The sequence below is a fragment of the Ochotona curzoniae genome, unplaced genomic scaffold (assembly GCF_017591425.1).
Source record: "Ochotona curzoniae isolate NIBS_2020 unplaced genomic scaffold, NIBS_Ocur_1.0 scaffold_3890, whole genome shotgun sequence".
Lineage (NCBI taxonomy): Eukaryota > Metazoa > Chordata > Mammalia > Lagomorpha > Ochotonidae > Ochotona > Ochotona curzoniae.
Window position 1 is genome coordinate 7,710,177 of NW_024467115.1, and position 23,302 is coordinate 7,733,478.

A 23,302-nucleotide genomic window follows, 5' to 3' on the forward strand; every position below is an offset into this window, starting at 1 on the left:
AAGAGAATGAAAGTAGCTGAGAGATAAACCAAGGTGAAGACTGAAACATGTTCATTGTCTTTGGCCACTTGGAGGTGCTAAGGATTGAATACAAGCAGGTTGAGTGCATTGAAGAAGCCAGTTAGATGTGAGTAAGAAGGAAAAATGGGATGACCAAGCTTCTAGCTAGTTCTTTTGGGAATTTAACTGGTTAGGAAAGCCAACTATTGAAGTGTTGGCAGTAGGGAATTGTGAGGATTAAGACAGGGTATGTTTATAAGGCTGTGGGAGCCCTTAGGACATGCTTGCCCAGTAATGACAGTGATCCATTGACAAGCATCCTTCAGGGAAGTCAGATTGAGGAGTGGCCACCATGTAATGTCACAGGATGTTAGCATAGGAAGTGCTGAGTGCCCTGGTAGTGTTGGGCCCATACTATAGTGTGAAGTTCTACTTATGTATACTGGTTGCACCGTGCACAAATACAACAGTGAATTCTCAGACCAATCCATTGAAGTATATGTTGCTAGTTTTCTTCAGTTTTATTTTATTTTTAAAAAGATTTGCGGGCCCGGTGCAATAGCCTGGTAGCTAAATCTTCGCCTTGCACTTGCCGGGATCCCATATAGACAATGGTTCGTGTCCTGGCTGCTCCACTTCCCATCCAGCTCCTTGCTTGTGGTCTGGGAAAGCAGTACAGGACGGCCCAAATGCTTGAACCCCTGCACCCACCTAGGAGACCCAGAAGAAGCTCCTGGCTTTGGATTGGCTCAGCTCTGGCATTGTGGAGTATCAAAGAGAGAGAGAAAAAATCTTGCATTCTGCACGTGGCCACAACAGCCAGAGCTGGATCAGGCTGAAACCGGCAGCTAGGAAATCTACCTTGGGTCTCCCACATGGTGAGGGGCCAGAGCCCAAGTACCTAGGCCATTACATTATTTGGAGCTGTTACATTATTTGGGAGCTGAACTAAAAACAGCATGCAGTATTGAATGCCAAGGTCACACATGGCAACATAATCCGCTGTGTCTCAATGCTGGTCCTGGTTTGCAAATTTTCACAGACAAAACACCAGAGTGGTTTAATTCCTCCATGGTACATGGTTAGCAAGTAATGGAGCCAGGGTTTTTTTCTACCTTGTATCAAGCTCCAAAACTTTTGTTTTTAACTACTACCTCCATATTAATCTCTAAACATAATTAAAATATTTCTGTCCCATAACAAAGTTTAGTTGTAATATTTTGAATGGAAAAAAAACTGATTTAGAAATTTTATAGTGGAAATTAAAAATTATAAAAATTCAAAATTTCAGCTTTTTATTCTGTAATTGTTAGCAAAGACCTATAAACTCTTTGTAGTTTATGTGAATATCCATAGATAGCATGAGAATTCCTAACTATTTCATTTTACCAGGTAGAGTTTTTGCATATTATTTGAAGAAACAGATCTATGGTGTTATGCATTAGAATATCCAGATGCTGTGAACATTTTTCTCCTGATACTTTTTTTTTAAATAAACTGACTATATTTTAATAAATTAAAGTAATGCTATTATAGGTGAGTCTCAATGAACCATGTTTATTTGAATGAAGAATACTAATCTTTTTTAAAAGATTTATTTATTTTTTTATTGCCAAGTCAGATATATAGAGGAGGAGAGACAGAGAGGAAGATCTTCTGTTTGATGATTCACTCCCCAAGTGACCACAACGACCAAGCTCAAGCTCTCCCCGGATCTCCCACGCAGGGGCAGGGTTCCAAGGCTTTGGGCCGTTCTTGACTGCTTTCCTAGGCCACAAGCAGGGAGCTGGATGGGAAGTGGAGCCTCCAGGAGCCCATATGGGATCCCGGGGCACGTTCAAGAAAGGACCTTGGCCACTAAGCCACCATGCCAGGCCCCGAGAATACTAACCTTAAGGGTGTAGGCAATGATGTCTGTGCAGGGCCACGATGCACAATTTACTGAGCATGGCTCATGGGGCGTATTGCTGCATGCAATTAATGTGCCATTTTTTGTGGTTTCTAGTTTTTCTCTGAAGATCAGATGTATTGTTTTCCACTTTGACGCTTCTCTCCTAGAATTCTCCAGGACTTATTAGCAGTGGTTCCACAACTCAGAGGTTTGCTTTATGTAAGACTAGCAACCTCCTGGATTTTATTTTTTTCCTAGCCAGTGTGTCTTGTCCTGTTTAGTTTTTTGTTTATTCTCTTTGATAGACCTGCAGAATGGGATTAGGGCTGCACAATTTGATCTATTTTCCTTTATGTTACTTCACTCATTGTGCTGTTGACAGTAAGCCTTTTGTACCCTGCCTTTTGTATCCTGTTCCTTCTCTCAGTATTCCTAAAATTTCCTGTCTAGTTTTCCTTTGCATTGCGTGCAACCTTCTTTTTATTCTGCTTCTGCTTTTGTCTTCCACTTTTGTCCTCACAGGTTTCTGTCATGTGCTTTTCTGCTTTTGTTTCTGCCTTATATGTGCCTTCTAGCCATCCCTTCCATTTCCCATGGAAAACATGAGGTCACTGGGGCATATTTATTTCTTGAGTTGTTGTTTTCCCCTTTGTCTGTTCAACAGGCTCATTTGTGATGTAGTTGACAGAATTTGTTTTGGAAAAACATTCATCTCTCTTAAGCCATTTCCTTTTTATTCTCTGACCGTGAGATTGGACTCTTTTAACCTTCTTTTTAGCAAAAATTTGTAGGGATGCATGGTCTGATATAATAACAGAATCCCTACATGGTAGTAGCAGTGGACAAGTTCTGGGACCAAGATGCCGAGTGTTGTGGGCATAGGGCAGAAGAGCTAGCTGTTCAGAGGACCTGGACATGATAATGTATATAAAAAAAGTGACATTGAGCTGTCTGGATATGTGAGTACTAATTTACCATGAAGACAGGAGGAGAATTCCAGGCAAGAGCATGGGCCAGAGCAGGGACATGTGAAATTGCACAGAATTTACATGTGACTGGTCCCTAGAGTGCTTCCTTCCACTGTTTGGGGAGAAGCTGAGTGTTTAGGTCCATTCTTTCACAATATCTACTGTTTACTTACACAGCTTCCTTTTGATTGACTGTCACAGTCTTCAACTGGAAGGTAAGAGCAAAACACCGGCAACCCAAATTCACAAAATTCCATTCAGAACTTCAAAGACCCTAGGAAATCAATTCAGGTTTCTTCTGATCTCTTGTCTGTGTGTCTGAAAAGTTCTTCCAGATGATTTTGATCCTTCTCTTTTTTATCTTTATTTTCTTTAAATTTGTCATTAATATAAAGAGAACACATTTCCTGCATTGGGTAGGTATGGTTTAAAGAAGACAATCACATTTCTCTTACCCTGCCCTGTCAGTCCTCTCCATCCCTGCCTCTTCTTTTTAAGCTTTTGCAAAGACATACTTTTAATCCACTGTATATTCAGAGTCTTAATTCATCTCTAACCATAATATTCAACAGGTAAAATGTAGGAAGACCTCAGTTCCACATGAGTATAAACAAGGGCTAAAAACATGATTTTTCTGCCATTTGGTTATATCTGACTAATCTTGCCAGTTTAGATTTTTATTGGCTTCATCCATCCTAACAAGGATCACCAAATACTGTAATTTTTTTTTTCTTTAAAACCAGTAAAGGGATCAACCAAGCAAGTGCTCTTTTATTACTCACCAGGCAGAGAGCATGTACCGGTTGACTGGTTGTTACCAAGGATTGATTTTGTACTAGGACAGAAGGAATGCGTCCAGAGGCCACAAACAATAGGTTTTTAACTAGTTTCCCTTTTAATTGTTCAGTAAAGAGTCTTGAGTTAGAGCCATGAGTACCTTGACTACCCAGGATGCCAATAGATGGTTTTTATGTCAGCTGTGGCTGGTGGACCACTCAAAATTTATACCCACTCAAGAGTGAAACTCTTAGGGAAATGCCGCTGCAGTGGGAGGTTTTTGACAGCTCTCAGGAAGGAGGGCTCAGGTCTCAGTCTGCCTTGCTGTGTTGCACAGCCGTGGCTGGGCCGATTTCAGATGTGTGGGATGCCATTACAGAGCTGTCAGAGCATGGTTTCTGAGCCGCCTTCTCCTCTGCCATATCTTCCTTATTTGAAAATTATGTTACTGATTTCAGTTTCTCTCTGGAAGTTCAGAATAGATTTTTTCTGCCCCCCCTTGAATCTTATATAAATTATTTTCTAACTTATAGTAACTCTGCCTACGGAAACAGCCCTTTTTCAAAATAAAACTTCTGCTTCAGTACGTGTGGCCATGAAGTAAAATTGTTGGCCATAGACACTTGGTGATTTGATCTTTTGAGGTCACATATTTTAATTGATTTATGTGGTATAATTTCATTCAGGTGAAGATGGGAAATTAGGGAAAGTCAAAACCGGAGACAAGTGAGCATGGAATGAAGATCACACGTATACGTATGCACATAAAACAGTTGAGCAGCCAACCAAAATTCTTAGAAGAAACAAGTGGTGGTGGTGGTGGTGGTTTCAGTCAAGATGGAGACACCCTGACTGAATTAAGGGGTCGTATGTTCTGTCTACTCCCTCCACCATTGCTGTGGGCACTTCCCACAGAGGCAGGCTATTCTAATGAAAGGAATTGCTTTAAGGCATGTCACTGAGTGTCCCTTCTCCGCCAAGCTCAGGTCCTGCTAGCTTCTTCCTGGAGAGAAATTACAGATTGGCTGCTGCTGTATGAATGTTCCTTCACTCCTCTATCTCTTCCTTCCTTTTTGTGGGTTCTACAGAATTGTTTTCTCTGAGAAATAATAGATCTTTACAAAATTGTCACATTAAACTAACAAGGCCTACTATCTTTTAAGAACCATAGTGTATGCAAAAGCATTTGGTACGTAGGTTTATCAGAAAGTGATAATCTTTGAAAATAAGTTGTACTTTGATACAGAGTAGGAGCATATTAAAAGAAATATGTGGGTGGCTTCTTTTGCTTTTTTTTTTTTTAGTAATCACAGATGTTTAGTTTTTTAGGAAACGCTTATTTGTGTATCTGAAGTCATCACTAGAATAAGTACAAATAATACTTATTAAATAGCAATAAAATGAATAAGGACAGATTTACTATATATTTCTCAACTATATAAGAAAATTCCAAAAAGTTTCACGAAGACTGGATTATTATTTTGAGAGAGAAAAAGAGAGCAAGCCCTTTCATCTACTAATTGACTCTGTGAATGTCTACAGTGACTGGGCTTGGCTGGGGCTAGAGCTGAAGGCAGGAGCCAAAAATACAATCCAGACCTTCTCATGGGTGGCAGGAACTTACTAGGGTCTGGAAAAGCAGGAGTCTGCTGTTGGGAGCCAGAGTTCTGAATTGAACCCAGGTATTCTGATGTGGTGTGAAGGTATCTTACCTACAAGGCTAAATGCTCACTGTAGTTACCTAGTTTTGGCAGGTTATCTACTCATAATTACTGGATCATCAGTATGTATAAGTCACAAAAGTTTTCTCTTAGCAGAGTTGTATTTTCATCTCATTTCTCTTTCAGCAAACCAACTATGTTTTAAGCTTGCACCTTTTTCATGATCTAAAAAGAAGTAAATAGCTTGCTGTAAAATCCTAAAAGTCCCTTAATAATTCAGGGTGAAAAAGTCCATGATCTAATAACTTTAGCATACAGCAGGCATCCATTTTATTATATAAAAAAAAAGTTTCCACTTTCCTAAGTGCAATTCAGTGCAGCCAATTGATATTTTAGGGTGGGTTCATGTAAAGCATCCTTTTTTTTTTCTTTTTAAAATTTTTATTGGAAAGTCAGATATACGGAGAGAAGAGCCACAGAGAGGAAGATCTTTCATCCGATGACTCACTGCTCAAGTGGCCGCAAAGGCCAGAGCTGAGCTAATCTGAAACCAGGAGCCAGGAGCATCTTCTGGGTCTTCCACATGGGTGCAGGGTCCTAAGGCTTTGAGTTGTCCTCTACTACTCTCCCAGGCCACAAGCAGGGAGCTGGTATGGGAAGTGGGACCACCAGGACTGGTGCCCATATGGGGTCCTAGCATGTGCAAAGTGGGGGCTTTAGCTATTAGGCTACTGCACCAGGTGTAAGCATCCTTACTTCTTATGCAGATTTCCATAATAGGATCCTTTTGCCCTCCCAAGTGGATGGCAAAGACCCTGGTACTTGAGCTATCACCTACTGCCTTCTGTGATGCCCATTAGCCAAATTGTTGATTGGAGAAGAGCTGGGACTTGCGCCCTGGTACTCTGATACGGCATGTAGGTGCCCTGGTGGTGATCAGCCCTTCCCTGATCTCTTATGAGGGTCTTCGTTCTCAGGATATTTAGGACTCTTTGCTGTAAGATAAATGGCAGTGAGGCATTCCTGTCTTTAATAGTTGGAAAATATATTTATATCCACATCTGATGAAATGTTATAGTTCCATTAGTTTTCTTCAGAAGCCTTTTAAAAAACTCCGCCAGAATAAGGTCCAGCTAAGTTTTCTTATGGCTTAATGCAGTCCCCAGGAAACCCACAGAAAGTTTGAATGACTGTAATATTATAAATGGTTAAGAGAGTTTTATAATGTGTATTAAAATTGAGAGAAATTTCTGAGAGCATAACATTTGAAACTACATAAACAAGTGCAAGTCTGTGAGAAATTACCTTACCTTTTATCAAGAATATTTAAAAACATCTCAAAAAAGTGCAATGGATATGAAAACTATTGCCAGAAAGGATGGTTGATTTCTCAGCTAATGGCTAGTAATGAAATTGGTTTCCCTCTGTGAGCCAAATGACATTCACTGTGCAGAAGAGATCACAAAAGGAAATCTCAGTTCTGTTTTTTTAATCTTTTATTTATTTATTATTATTATTATTTTATGATACAGTTCCATAGGTTCCTGGCATTTCCCTTATCCCCTTTTCAATCCCCCCTATATCATTACTAAAGTCGAAAGTATACTTCTTCATACACAGTAATAAGTCCATCATTGTGGGCATGGACAGTGGTAGAGAGTCCAGCATCCTATTGTCAAGATACAGTAAACAGTTTCATTGGAAGTCCATTTTTGTCTGGAAGTAGAGATGCATACTGCATTGCATCCTCACATCTGGATATGACAGTCTCCATTACACAGTTACTATACATTCTCTTAAATGAAAAGCCACAAAACAAACTCAAGAACAGGAAGAGAAAAGAAATTAACAACACCATGAAGTTAAATAACATGTTAATATATATGAGAGTCTCCATTAGACAGCTACTATACATCCCCTTAAATGAAAAACCACAAAACAAAATCAACAACAGGAAAAGAAAAGAAATTAACAACACCATGAAGTTAAATAACATGCTACTGAATGACTAATGTGTTGCTGAAGAATTGTAAAAAAAAGTCAAGAAGCGTTTTGAAGAAAATGATGCTGCCACTACTAGATGTTGTGCCACTACTAGAGTTCTTGATCTGCTGGCGGTCAGGTCTGAGGGTTACCCAGAACTGCCTTGGAGCCTGTAGGATGCCACACTGTTGCAGTTCACTGAGTCAGAAATGAGCTCACTCCCAGCTCAGTGTATGCTCAATCCTTTCCTTTGCCTTTGGCTCCTTGAGCAAAATGGCGCCCAATTCAGCTCTAGCGGGTGGATTGGGCCGTGAAATCCACCTTATCCCTGCACTGCCCCTCTGGGATCTGCTGCTCTGTTTCTGCTCCTGGTCAAATGAAACAGACCAGCAGGACGGGCAGTTCTTTGTCTGGGCTCACCTCCTGAGCTCCCAGCGAAAGTCCCTTCCCACCTGCTTGCTGGAGATGGCCATTAGCTGCATGCTGCTAATAATCAGTCATTGCAACACCACACCATTGTTTCCTTTGTTTTTCTGTCTGTCAGGTACTCCTCTGCTGTTGTTCTGTCCTTTCCTATTTCCTGGAATGTGTCCCTCTGCTTCATTCTGACTAAATGTTTCTCCATCCGTTTAAATGTGTCCTTACCCTATTCTGCCATCTTGATTCTCCAGTCTCAGTCCTTTTTATATGGGGGAAAAGCAGGCATATGTCTGAGTGGTGGTGAATTGTTCAGTCTTACAATAGCTGTCCATTTCAAAACACCTCACATTGCTTCCTCTCATTGTAAGCATGAGGTGTTCATTTATTTCATCCTATGTCATAGGAGTAAATTCAAGGATTATATCAATTCATGCAATTTTACATAGTTACCGTACCTTCTGCTTGCTGTATCTTTCCTGGATTAAGGTTTGTTCATTTTCTCATTGCTTTCCCATCTTTTCATGGTTCCATGCTGGGACACCTTAAAAAAAAAATATCCTGCATGTGTTAAAACCTTATTTTGGTCTAATCCCAATAGTCATTGAAGCAAGTATAATAGAAAATAGTTAAGCTATTTACTTTAATTCTCAAAAAGCAGCCAACACGGGATCAATCATGCAATGTGGTGGAATTTTTCGTCTTTCCCCTACTCTGTGCGTCTGCCATTTCCCTGCCCTGAGTCATGGTTCCTTCCTGAGAACTCAGCAGAGGCTCTTCCCGACACCAGTGCTTCTCCTCATGTCCTTACTTTTCTCTTTTTCTTCCTTCTGTTTCTTGCTGTGTGTTCTTCCACAAGTCCCTGTTTCTTGTGATTCATTTATCCCTTTGGTGTTACGCCAGATCCAGGGAAAGGAAAACAGAAAACTTGCAGTTTTTCTTGGGAAGCAGTACAAGGAACAAGGCTGAAATTATTCCACCTATAGGTTAGTATATTTTTTCTTTATTGTTCTAATTTAAGAAGTCAGCAAAAACTATTTAAAAACCAAATACCTGGACCAAGGAACATGCAAAGCGTAAATTGTTACAAAAAAAAAAATTCAAGATATTAAGTTGAGTGGTGTTGGTTGGCTGGGTGACTCAGCACTTTGCTCTGGTTTTCTTCTTCACGAGTAGAACCTATACCACTTCTTCAAGTGACAAATTCCACCATCACCTTCAACTCTGTAGTTCCAGTGGACTTCATATGGGCAATGCTAAAAAAAAAGTAATGGTATTATCTTTAATAACATCTACAGAAACAGTTTATTGTATCAAATGTTGGTGAAATGAGAAGGCATGACGTCAATACATGACTCAGAGAAAGATTGCCATAGACCACTCCATGTAGTGTAGGATTGTAGCCGTCTGGTGCTCCTAGATGAGAACCAAGAATAAAACTGCCCCGTTGGGAGCAGAAAATGTGAAGAGTAACCAGTGACAAACAGAAGTACATGATAGGGCCCAGCGCAGTAGCCTAGTGTCTAAAGTCCTTGCCTAACATGCACCAAGATCCCATATGGGCATCAGTTCTAATCCCAGTGTCCCCATTTCCCACCCAGCTCCCTGCTTGTGGCCTGGGAAGGCAATCGATGCTGGCCCAAGGCTTCGGGACCCTGCACCCATGTGGGAGACCTGGAAGAGGCTCCGGGTTCCTGGCTTTGGATAGGTGCAGCTTTGGACATTGTGGCTGGTTAGAGAGTGAAACATTGGAAGGAGGATCTTCCTTTCTGTGTTTCCTCCTCTCTCTATATCTGACTTTTTAGCAGAAATAAAATCTTAAAAAACAAAAACAAAAGAAGTGCCTGATAGGTGGTGGCTGCCGGCCTCCAGCGCTGGGTACACCACGGGGAAGGAAAGGCCTGGAAGTGACTTGGAGCACACGTGCCCTTCAGAGGGAGGTTGCAGCTCCTGGTTGCCAGGTAAAGCTGCAGATCAGAGCTACAGCTCCCCCTTCTTCAGGGTTAGCTTGAAATCCAGATTTGATCAGAGGTGTCACCATATTAAGTGCTCATTATTCCACCTCGCTCCGCCCTCACCCCCAGCCCCGCCTCCCAAGTCCTCGCAGTCACAGTTCCGCATTGTTCTCTGCAGTGCTGTGTCTTGGTTCTCTGGCAGAACTAAGACATTCCTGCTCTCTGACTCTCTAGCACTTCAGTTCATTAACTGCAGGGCTGGTGCTGAGCTCCCAGGCTGCACCCCAGGGTGGAAACTTCCCAAAGCCAATTCTTGCCCCTAAGGGTCTTAAAAAGGTGCCATTATGCAGATATAATGAAAGCCTTGGCTGTTGGTGATGCCACTCAATCTACAGGGCACTCTCCCTTCTCCAGAAGTGCGGGCTGGAGGGTAGGAATGAAAGTTCCACGCTTCCAATCTTGAACTGGCTTTGCCCACGACCAGCCCTGCCATGCCCAGCTCCCAGGCAAGTCCCCTCATCCCCAGCTGAAGGTCTTCTCATTAGAATACAAACCCTTGTCTTTGGAAGATCCCAACTGCTTTAGGGTGGTTTGTGCCAGGAACAGCAACAAAGACCAAATACTAGTTGTTCATGGTATGACAGTTGTCCTTTGTGATCACTGGAGAGCAAGCTGGTGCAATTGGAGTGTTGACCACTGATGACGCTTTTTAAAGAGTCTGTTCAACACTGTCATGTGATGAATGGTCAGTCACCTTGGCAAGACATCCCTCAAAGAACAGGAAAGCGAGGACAGGACTTTTTTTAACACAAACAAACGAACAAAAACTCTTTAGCTTTCACTTTTACATGTCAGTGAATCCCCTTAATCTCAGAGTTCTACATTAACTTTAGAAAGCAGCAATTTCAGGGCCCGGTGCAATAACCTAGCGCCTAAAGTCCTCACCTTGAATGTGCTGGGATCCCATATGGGCGCTGGTTCTAATCTTAGCAGCTCCAGACTGGGAGGAAGCTCCTACTTTGAATCAGCTTACCTCTGGCCATTGCGCTCACTTGGGGAGTGAATCATCAGATGGAAGATCTTCCTCTGTCTCTCTGCTCTATATATATCTGATTCTGCAATAAAAATGAATTAAAAATAATTCATTCTTTAAAAAAAAGTAGCAATTTCAAGGTAGATTGTATCAAACCTCCTACTCATGAATGTTCTTTTTCAGATGTGTCCCTTTCCAAGCAAATGGCCAGCATATATAAGTTGGAAAAATACCTCTGTGACATTGAGTGACCATATTGGATATAAATGAAGTAAATTGATGGAATCTATTAATATAGTTTTCAAATTTTCATAGCTCATATTTGACTTTTTTGAATGTATCTATTATGACAGGATGAATTTTAAGGTTTCTTTTTTTTTTTTTTAGTTTATCACCCTTGTACGTCTTTATCATAAAAAGGCAAGTATAGGGCCCAGTGCAGTAGCCTAGCAGCTAAAGTCCTTGCCTCATACACACCAGGATCTCATATAAGCACCAGTTCTAATTCCGGTGGCCCCACTTTCCATCCAGCTCCCTGCTTATAGCCTTAGAAAGCAGTAGAGGAAGGCCCAAAGCTTTGGAACCTGCACCATGTGAGAGACCCGGAAGAGGCTCTGGGTTCCTGGCTTTGGATTGGCTCAGCTCCAACTGTTGCAGCTGCTTAGGGAGTGAGTCAACAGATGATGGAATATCTTCCTTTCTGTCTATCATCCTCTCTGTATATCTGAATTTGCAAAAAAAAAATTTTTTTTTAAACACAAGTATATGTGTATCTAACACAATTTTTAAAATTTTAAAACAGAGAAATTTAGCTATAACATATTTTAATTTTCTGATTGTTTTCTTTTAGCACATCCCTGCTGTCTGTCAACTTTGTTTCACTTACAAAACTGTCAGCACAGATCCTGCCTGATGCATTTTCCTTCTTGTGTCCCCACCTCCAAGAGCCTGTCTTGAAGAGTCAGATACAACCAAACTTGTGTCTGTTATACGTTCACTGTAGGCTGGGCCATCAGGGCCATGTTGAGTGAATGTCATTTGCCTTTTGAAATATGTTTTCTCCCCAGTTGCTGGAGTGAACATTTTCTAGGAGTGTGGACAGCACATGGCATACACACAGTAGTGGTTTGCACGTGGACACTAAGACCTGGCTGGTTGCTAGTGGTATGATGCTCAGTTTACCATGGTTCATAACCCAGAAGCTAAATCTGCCAGAGCAGTAGGCTAAAACATGGCCGCCTGAGATAAATAGATCCTAATCCCAAGAGTGAGCACCCTAGCTGATGTGATTAATGTAAGGGTCTTGAGATAGGAAGATTATTTTGGGTTAGCTGATTGGGTGCTGGGTACAGTTACAGGTGTCCATTTGAGAGACAGAGGAGGGAGATGCATCTGTTGAAGGCAGTGTGACCTTAAAACTAGGTGACATGCTGCTGGCTTGGAAGGTGGAGTGCAACTTTCAAGGCTAAGGAGGTTGAGGAAGCCACCCTTTAGGGGAGCATCTCAGCTTGGTGAAACAGACTTCGGCCTTCTGACCTTTGGAACTGTAAAGACCTGTGCTGGTTCCTGTCACCAGGTTTGTGGGAATTTACTATGGCAGCCAGAGGCAGCTATCACAGCCAGTTAGTTTAACTGTGTTTGGGCACTTCAAAAAGCTTTGGGAGGGCTGGTATTAATGACACAATGAGTTCAGCTGCTTCTGGTGTCTCATGGAGACACTAAATGCTTTTGCCATGTCTCGACATGTTTTGTTATCTTCTGCATTGTTATGTTTGTCAGCTTTTTCTGGAGCATTCTTAATATTTAAATATTGTATTTACAGGACGTTGCTTATTATTTTTCATGCAACACAGTGCTCTGATTAGCTTCAGCAAGTTCTCTTGGCTGCTCTGCTTCCTCTAGCTGAGGTGCAGGCGACTGTTGTCTGTATAACTTTTCCGTTGTAATTCATCAGCCTGACATAGAAAAGGGAACCGAACTGCCATATGGGGCAATGTATATGTGTAACAGCCTGTCTCATCTCACTAATGCAAGCGCACCATCTTTAGACTGTTCTTCTGTTGTGTGCCTGTTTCACAGTAATCCTGGTATTGTGGTGATGGTAGTGGGAAGAATCAAAGTTCCCTGAATTGTCCAATGTGAACCCACTCAATGCACGACTGAACAAGTTATAACTTATTAAGTTATTATTATTTTTTTACTTTTGTTTCTGGCACTTGCACTTTGGTTATTTGAGGAGCCTAAAATTATCTGAGCCCATCACTACTTTAGTAACACAAGGAAATCCTAGAAAAGGGGAATTGGCTTTTTCTTGCTTGCTCCTACTTGGCATTGTTTTAGTGGTGTTTATTTGGATGTGGTTCTCCTTGAAGCCAAAAGGATTTTTGTTATGTGTATGTGTACCGGTATGAAAATATATATCTAATTATATCTAAAAATATATCACTAATTATTGAACTCAAAGCTAAAGAATTGCTTTCGTTTTCTGTATGTGCTCTGCAAAACCAGTGCACAAAAAAAGGAATATACTAGAATTAAGTGCATCTGTAGATCTTTCCAGTAACCATTCATACCTTTTTATTTTGATTTGACCACGATTTCAACAGTTTTCAATGAGTGAGGGTGTGTGTGTGTGTGTGTGTGTGTGTGTGTGTGTGTGTGTGTGTTGATGGATGTTTTCCAAGTTTCCTGTTACTTGGCATTTCACAAATAAGGGTTTGCAGTAGAAACTGAAAAGTCATCCTGTATGTACAACATCATCAAGTAAAACTGATTACAAGAGCTGATGTTCTTCCAGATATAATAAATAGCTTTGTCCTGGTGATGACATTCCATAGCAGAGCTAAATAAAGTTAATATTTTTTCGTGAGGAGAAGAATTTGTATTAGCATCTGGGATTTATCAGATATCTTCTTTCTTGTGTTTTGTATGTTGTGTTATATATTCTCTGAATTACATATTTGCTTAGAAATCTGCAAGAATATTAGCAGCAGCACAGCAAACTGGTAACTCCCGCTTGCTGAGCTGTTGTGTGAACCAAACATAAGCTGTATTTATTAGTAACAAGCTTTCTGTGCACATCTTAACCACGTGAGATTATTTCAAGTACAAAGATGCTGAAATTTGGAGTTAGTAGCTTACCTAAAGATGCACCCCCCAAGTACAAAATATAGTTCAAGCCAAAGTGTTTCTTCACACTGAGCTCACTCCATTTTGTAGCACCCGCTGCCCTGAGTCCACTGGTAGGAAATGTCATGATGTCATGATGAGATCAAATTGGAAAAAACAGCCAAAACTATGCAGGTCAGAATAGTGCAGTGACCAGGTTGTAGGCTCACGAGGCAAGAACAAGATCTGGAAAGAAGGTTCCCCCGAAGTAAGCCAGCTCTGTTTGGGACAGGGAGAGGCTTTGTCTGCAGTCCAAGAATTCACTGTAGTAGCCAGGTTCCAGAGAAAGAATAAATCACTGAATGACATCTTTAGAAAAATGTTGCCATAGCTGCAGACACCTTTTTCTTGTTTACTGAGTATGTCTATACTTCACAGTATTATATACTTAACAACCCCAAATCCAGCCTCTAATTATGTTTTTAAAAAGTTCTCTTGTTCTTTCCACTGACCCACCATTTGTCCCTGTACATCCACAAATCCTGTGTATATGTATCTCTGTATCTCTTTCTGTACATTGCTGTTACTTTGGGGTTAAAGGTTTGTCTTATGTTTTTTTCCCACGGAAATGAGATTACACTATAATACTCTTTTTTTTGGTATTTCATGATATCTATATCTTTTAATGCTAGAACTTTTTTTTCCTACAGAGGCAATTTTATCTTTTAAATCTTTCAAAAAATTAATATTTTTATTTTTTATTTTATGATACAATTCTACAGGTTCTGGGATTACCTTACCCCCAACCCAAAATCCCTTCCCTGCACTGATTTCCCCTATATTATTACAATAGTATAGTCCTTCATAAACAGAACGAAGTCCATTATTCTGCTCTTTAACTGTATCCTGACACTGCAGGTACAGACAATGGCAGACAATTCTGTATCCTAGTAGCAAGATATAGTTAACAGCTTCATTGGGCATCCATCTTTGATTTGGAAGTAGAGATGCACCCTGCATTGTATCTTCACATCTGGATGTGACAGTCTCTGTTATACAGTTACTATACATTCCCTTACATGAAAAGTCATAAAACAAAATCAAAAACAGAAAGTAAAAAAACTTATAGAAGCAGTTTAAAGAGCTATACTGCCCTCGGGACTGGTCAGTTTTAACATTTTAAAATAAATAATTAAACTAGAAAACATAGAACCTGGTTTACTCACCTGAAAACTGCAGTGGCCTTGACTGAGCTGGGCAGAGACTGGGAACCTGGTAATTCAATCCTGTCTTCCATGGAGTGGTAGGAACCCCTGGACTTGGACCATACCAGGTCTGCAAGAGCAGCAGCTGGAATTAGGAGTAGAACCAGACATCAAACCTAAATACTATGATGAAGGACACAGGCATCTTATCACCAATGTAAATGCCTGGATAATTTTTCAGCTTTCTTCCTAAAGCTCTTAACCCCAAGTTGTAAGAGTAGCATTTGGTGGTGGTGGAGGGGCTATGGCTCTGGTGGTGGGTTTTGTATATGAGTAGTGTTCTGCCTTGGCTCCGGAGCATTCCCTGCTCTGGCAGCTCTGTCTTGGAAAGAAACTGCAATCAGATGTGAGACTTGGAGGAAAACACGGGGAAGTACAAGACTCTTGGGAAGGTTTAGTTTGGATTTAAAAAAAAGTTTTTTTAAACATTGAAACAGCTTTAGCACATTTCCTGATCTTCTCAGCCAAGTATAAACTGCTAGAGCCAGATAGGACCTAGAAAATCCTGTCAGCCCCTTGGTTTTGTTTACTTAGAAGTCCCAGAGAGTGTATCCGATTTCCTAGGAAGGTCACAGTGGTGGTTACAGAGAGCCAAGGCCAGAACGCAAATCTGAATTCACACCTTCCTGTTAGTGCATATTCCGAGAAGCCCATTGCATTGTCAGGCTAAACACCCTCATGTCAGTCATAGAGTTTCTACTGTTTAGGTCACTTTAAGTCAAGGTAAATATATAAGCCATAGATACTTTTGAAAGAGGCAGGACTGGGAGACCCAGGGAAATGGCTCCAACCTGTTTGTGAATTCCTGTTGCGCAGCTCAACCCTGCCCCGTGACCTGGGGAAATGGCTCTATTTCTCAGCCTTCCTTTTGTTAACTGTAAAATAAGGGTAAAACTTCCTATGTCAGTGGGCTTTCAGTAGAATAGGGTAACATTTGTGTAATGCATTGTATGGTGCCCGATTTCCTAGTTAACTCAGTAATCGACATAAAAAGAAAGCTCTTTTTTAAGATAATTGCTCTTTCAAAAAGTAAAAACTTAAGTTTTAAAAATTTGGCAAAACTTTTTTGTTACAGTATTCTTCACTAGGAAGGAAACTTAAAGGCTATTTATTTTTTAGATTATTAAATACATATTTTTAGATGGTGTAAAATTCAAAAGGTATCTTGAGAAGGTAGGATTTTTTTTTTAAAATTTAAGTTCCTTTGATTATTATGATAATTTTCCATGATGCAGTTTTGTAGATACAGGGATTTCTCCTTCCATTTCCCATTCCTCTTTCCCCTTTTTCTTGTTCCTTCATATGTTCCTCATATCACAGTAGTGTAGTCCTTCAGTAACAATCCAAAGTCCAATATTATTCTACTTAAGTGTATCATGGCATTGTAAGTCTAGGCAATGTGGAAAATATGGTATCATGCTGTCCAGGTATATTCAAATGTTTCATTGAGGGTAGAGATGTTTACTGCAACCTATCTTCACTTCCCAGTAGATTGGTCTTCATTCTGCAGGTGAGAAGGTATGTGTATGCTTGCTTACCTACCCATCTGTTTATTCTGTACTTTGCCTGTAGGCTGTCTCATATCAGAAAACAAGTAGTTTTTCTGATTGCCTGGCTTCTTTTACCCCCAGGTAATAGCTCCTTTTCTGGAAACTCATTTTTCCAGTTCTCAGTGTATCTTTGTAGATGTGTACTATACAAATTGAGTTTTTTTTTTTTTTTAAGATTTATTTACTTTTATTGGAAAGGCAGATTTTACAGAGAGAAGAAGAGACAAAGATCTTCTCTCTTCTGGTTCACTCCCCAACGTAGCTGCAACAGCCAGAGCTGAGCTCAGTCCAGAGCCAGGAACCAGGAGCTTCTTCTGGGTCTCCCACATGGATGCAGAGTCCCAAGGCTTTGGACCATCCTCTACTAGTTTCCCAGGCCACAAGTGGGGAGTTGAAAGAAAAGTGGAGCAGCCAGGATACGAACTGGCATCCGTATGGGATCCTGGTGCATTTAAAGCGAGGATTTAGCCACTGAGCAATCACACTAGGCCCACAAATTGAGTTTGAAATATTATTTCTATGCCCTTCTTTCTAGTGATTTGCTAATAGGACTAACAATAACTCTAGGTCAGTATTGCCCAATATACTCTGTGATAATACTGATTTTCTGTATGTACGCTGTCCAGTACATGACCTGTCAAAATGAATCATTTGAACTGTTCAAATGTGTTTTTGATAACTGAAAGGCTGACTTTAATAATTTTACTTAATGTAAAAACTAACGGTGACTGGCTAGTGACTACTTTCTTGGGCACTGCCATGCTGAACACTGGGATCTATGACATAGAAATGTTTATTTATATTAATTTTGTAATTCTGTGATTTATTTTTAATTACATGTAGCTATTTTTTCTTTTAAAATATATGTAAATTAGGAATTCAGAGTTTATTTTTGAGAGCGTGCTACTTAGCAGAGAAAGCTGTGAAGTGGGCATCCCTGTAGGAAAGCATATCTCAGCAAATCCAGAACATAGGCTTTTTCACTCATTCAGGAAATATTTATTTAATTGGTAATGGGTGCCATGAATAGGCCCTGGAGGACAGCATTGCTTGCCTTCATGAATCTTCTGTTCCTTTTTTTTTTTTTTAATTTTTGTTTAGCTTTGTTCATTTATTTGTTTTTTTTATTTCTACATTGTTTATTTTTTTAATATTTTTAAAAATATTTTTTATTATTTAAAAAGTTTCAAGGGCTACAGGAAAGTGGGTAAAACTAGTATTTTTTTCCATATTGTTTCCTTCATGTTTAAAGGTGGGTATTAAGGGAGAAGGCCCACCCAATTTCCCACCTTCCCCTTGTTCATTTATTTGAATGTCAGAGCTACAGAGGGAAGAAAGGGAGAGAGAGCCTGATTGTGCAACTGCTGGTTCAGGCTGTAGATGGGAGGCAGGAGCTTCACTGAGGTGACCCACATGAATGACAGAAGCTCAGGTGCTTAGACTATCTCTCACTGCTCTTTTTAGGCTGTCAGCAGGGAGCTGGAGCCCAAGTGGAGCAGCAGTGGTGCCCACGTAGGGGTGCCAGCAGGCACTGCACGTGGTGGCTTTACATGTTATGCCATGATGCGGCTCCTAGTTGGGGCTTTTCTGTGGTGACCCCCAGTAAGGAAGGGACCTCAAAAAGGAATTTGCTCAAGGCTGTGGCTACAGTACAGCCTGTGCCCTGAAATCATTTCCCTGAATACAGGAAAAACTTGAGAGGAAAAACGGTCTTTCTTGAGCCACTGAAAGTGATTCGTCGGCAGTTTCTCTGCCAACTCTGGGTTGGGACTCTGGTAAGGAGAAGAGTAAAATCTGCATAGATTCTACAGGTATTACCATTATTTAATTTAATATAATAAATCCAGGATGTTGTAGAAGAGCAAAAGTTCTGTCACATTCTGTTATGGTGTTGAATAAGCTCTGACTCCTGTCCTGAGCCCCATGCCTGCCTCATTCTGCCGGAGAAGAAAGGGCACATGTTTTGCTTCCGCCTTTGGTGTTACTACTCAGAACAGTGCTAACTAGCTTCTTAGCATTGCCAGTGCATCTGAACCTTGTTAAAAATCTGTTACACATTTTAAAAATTATCTAGTATGAACATGTATTTCTGCAACAAAACAAATAGTAATATATACTCCAGGAATATAGTAATATATATGTATTTTTATAATACAACAAATAGCGATATGTACTCCAAGCATATAGTAATATATAATCCAGGCAGAGAGATGAGGAGAGCCCAACCTGGGTAATGAGAGTGAGATTAAGAACTAAAGGTGAATTTAAGAGTGAGATATTTAGGAGAGAGAACTGACAGGATTTGGGAAGGGGTTGAATGAATATGTACTTGTTTTATGTATTTGTGACCTGTCTTAAGGAAACACAAATGCAGCATATCAAAAATATAGAATTTTTTTCATTGTATTTCTGGAGATCAGATGATGAATCTGTCATTATTTGTCAGTGAATAATCTGTTTTATATGATTTACCAAATATTCTTTCAGCCCCCAATGTGAAAATACGCATTTAGAGTCATTCAAAAAACGTGGATGAAATAAGTAGAGTTCATTTCTCTGCAAGTTACATGTATGTTTTCCCCAGTTTACCTGTCACTGAATGAGGTGGCTACAAATTCCTATTGTGAGATTTTCTTAGTGTGGAAAAAAAGGACTTTAGGTTAAGGATGGCCGTAGCCCACTTTTCTCAGGTCCATCCTTGCTTTGCCTTGGTGGTCAAAATCGGTGTCTGTGCTTGGGAGGAAAAACTTCGTAGACATCTTTCAGAACACATGGCTCATTTCCAGCTATGAGATCAGAATGTTCTCGTTTTGCTCATCACCTCTGGAGAGACATGGTCTCGGAGTACTTACAGAAGATGCTGCTGATTACAGAATTTCCCAAGTACTGAAGGGTCCTCTGTTTTCTGTCAAACAAACTTGGTGTTGCTGTTTTTCTGGCATTTTTCTCAGAAGTAGCAGCTGTTTAGCTGTGTGTGTTGACAATAATGGTCTGTGTGGGAAAGGGGGAAAACGAACAAAACAATGCATCCCATTTTGTTGCTTCCATGTGTGAAAATCAGTCTCTAATGAGATGTCCCCACACAGTGCTGCTGTTCACCAACACACATGCCCTAGATCTCAGTAAACTTAATTATCTAGGGGACAGTGAAATGAGGACATTCAAATCAAGTTAAGGTGGAAAAATTCAGAAGGTTAAGCAGCACCATCTCTCTGGCAGTGACAAACTCCTTTTTGACATCTCCCTTCTTCCTAAAGGAAGCCTTTTTAATGTGGGGGCCTCAAGATTCTTGTCAAGCAGATTTTTGATTAGCCGATGCACTGGAATCCAGTCAACCCACGCACACAGCCTGCATTTCAGGAACAAGGATCATTTCCTTGTACAGGCAAACCCCTCACACGCGCACACACACACAGTATGTGTTTGGTATCTCACTAATGCACATTAATTTTAGCTTCAACTCTTACTCTGATAACGTTTGTGCTGTGAGAGCATTGTCTGGCTCGCATTGTTGGCATCTGATGATAGAAGATACAAGCGTGTTTCTCTGAGGCCCTTTAATGAATCTCATGCCATTCGGTTTGTGATAAAAAAAATAGTTTAAATACGAAGCTAAAAGACCTGGTGATTATATTCATGCATGACTTTTTCTGTTTCTCTTTTCTCCTAGGCCACATGTTTGCTTATTAGCCAATGGAAATCTAAGAACCTGGCTGCTCAGTGTTCAGCTTTGTTGGAGTATATTTTCTTAAAAAAATATATTTACCTATTTATTTGAAAGGCAGAGGCACAAAGAAAGAGGGAGAAAGGGAGAGAGATCTTTCATCTGCTGGTTTGCTCCCCCTAAAGGGCCACAAACAACTGTGTATGTGCCAGTCTGAAGCCAGGCACCTGGAAATCTATTCAGGTCTCCTACATGGCTGGTGGGGGTCCAAGTACTTGGATCACTTTTTTGCTGCCTTCCTACTTCTCAAGTGCGTTAACAGGGAGCTGGATCAGAAGAAAGCAGTTGGGACACTAACAGGCATTCAGATATTGAATGCAGTGTCACTAGCAGTGGCTTCACTCACTGCCCAATAATGCTAGCCCCTACTGAAATATCTTGTAGAAAGGTGGGATTAGAGATTGTCATATATTCTTTCATGCTTCTTTTACAATTATATGATTGCATTAGGGGATATTTTACTATTTCTGCTTATATGTTGATTTATATTATCTTGGTCCTAATAAAGGACCCTATTAGATAAAGAAATAAAATTTTCAGCTTTTAGTATATGAGGAAGTTTGTGCGGAAGAATTGGATTTGTAGTCTGAGGTTAATGTTCTCCTCAGGTCAAAGCCTTGGGGAAGGACTTCTAAAGATGGTCAGATTAATTTGCCCACTATATCAGTGTAAAACAGCATGAGATAAAACTTTATTCATGTATTATCCTGTGGTCAACTCATTATTATTATTTGCTATGATACAAGTAGCATCTTTATAAGTATAGAGATTCTTGTCTCCATCTCTCATCCTTCCTTCCCAATTCCCCCCCCCCCATCTTCCATGATATTATTTAAATCTACCATAGCATTGTATAGGTACAGGTAGAACATCTAGTATCGTAGTCAAGGTATGTTTAACTGTTTCATTAGGAGCCCTCCTTTTATTTGGAAGTAGAGATGCACACTGCACCATGTCTCCACTTTCTAGTACGCTAGTCTCCATTCTACAGTTCATTGAACACATTACAGTTCATATGAGAATATATGTATATAGATTTTAACTTGTATATCTATTTGTTTTGTATTTTACATGAAGATTGTCCACCATTAGAGAGTACATGTGATATTTGATCCTTGGGGACTTATTTCACTGAGCATATTGTCTCCATTTGGAATGATTTGGTTGCAAATAGTAAAATCTCATTCTTTTTAGTGGCTGAATAGTATTCCACAGAGTAGATACACCATAGTTTTTTATCCATTCCTCTTTTGACAAGTGTCTGGATTGCTTTCATGTCTTCACTATCATGGGTTGTACCAATTGATGATTAATAACCCTGTATAAATACAGGGTTGCAAATCACTTTCTCATGTGTATGTTTCACTTCATTTGGATATATTCCCAGGGATAGGATAGCTGGTGTTACAAGGTAGATGAATTTTTACTTAGCATTCTCCATACTGACTTCCATAGTGACTATGCTGGTCTAGACTCAACAACAGTGGAATAGGGTAGGTTTTTTTTTTTTCTCCCATATCCATGACAGCAGGTATTGTTAGTTGATTTCTGTATGTAAGTCATTCTCACTGGAGTTAGGTTGAACCTCAATGTGGTTTTTATTTGCGTTTCCCTAATAGCTAGGGAACATGAGCGTTTTTTCATGTGTCTACTAGCCATTTGAATTTGATCTTTTGGAAAATGCCTGCTCATTTCCTTTGCTGGTTTCTTAATAGGGTTGTTTGTTTTTGCTGTTGTGTTTCTGAAGCTCTTTGTAAATGTTGAATATTTGTCTCCATCAGTTGTATATAGTCACCGTAATTTTTTCCCCCAAATGTTTTCATACCCATTACCCAAAAACAAATTGTGCAGGTGCTCAAGAGAGCAGACTAAGTAGAAATGCTTAAGAGGAAGCTCATTACTAGATACCTTCTAGGTATGTGGTGAATTAAAATTAAATATAACTAAAATATGTTTATGTGTGATCACAGTGCTCTATGAATGAGAGGTCAAGGTCCTTGGTCTCAAATAATTTGCATTGTGCTGAGTCAAAAACATTTGCAAAAAGGACTAACAATACAGTGTCATATCAGTTACAGTAGTACATCAGGTGGGGAATATTTGAAGTTTCTGGGTTTCAGTGAATTAGGACAAACTTATCTCTTCAACATCTTTGACTCAAGAGGAAAGATGTGAGACCCATCATGTATGTTAACTAGCATCTCAGCTAATATATTAGTAATCATAGTGATTATCCCATATCGTTACAGAGTTTTCCATCTCAGGAAATGCGCTTTCTGTACTACACCTGTCATATGTTTTAAGGAACAGAATTGCTCAGCTTCAAACCGTTTCATATCTTGTCAAAGCTTTATGCAGTGTGGGAGCCAGATAGGAAGGACTCATTTGTACAGATGTGCTTACCCATCAACCGAACACAAAACACCAGAAGCACTTTTTCCGTTTCTTTTGTGTTTCACTTATCTGAAGGACAGAGTGCTTTCATTCATTGGTTTACTACCTAAATTACCCCCACACAACTGGGCATGGGCCAGGGTGAAGCCAGTAGCCAGGACCTCCTTCCTGGGCTCCTGTATGCATGGTAGGCGTGCAAGCTCTCAGATCATCATTGACTGCCCTCCCAGGCATGTTACCAGGAAATTGCATCTGTGTGGAGTAACCAGGACACAAACCAATTGGAGATGCCGGTTTCACAAATTGTGGTTTAACTTGCTGCACCATGACACAGGTGCCACTGTTTCCCTTCTTTAATGTAACTATCAAGACATGGTGCTACAGGTGGGTGATAGTATATGTAGACTTTTAAAATATTCCACACTTAGTAACCTTATAAAAGAACTTTGTTTCCCCTTTCGGCTGAAAGCATCATATACTGAGAGGTAATGTTGAGGATATAAAATTGAAGAAAAGCCTAGAGTCTTGACTTAAGAATTTTAAAGTGATCAGAAAAGAAAAAAAATAAGGAGGTAT

The 23,302-nt window shown here is 40.1% G+C and overlaps 1 protein-coding gene and 1 long non-coding RNA gene across 3 annotated transcripts in view; both read left to right on the forward strand.

Moving 5' to 3' along the window:
• NCOA7 (nuclear receptor coactivator 7) overlaps positions 1-23,302 on the forward strand; it is a 142,032-nt gene that overhangs the window by 46,206 nt on the left and 72,524 nt on the right. The window lies entirely within an intron of this gene.
• LOC121146298 lies at positions 1,043-22,889 on the forward strand. The gene is made up of 3 exons (XR_005882172.1): positions 1,043-1,055; positions 3,651-3,655; positions 22,584-22,889. It is a non-coding gene; the product is annotated as an uncharacterized LOC121146298 (long non-coding RNA).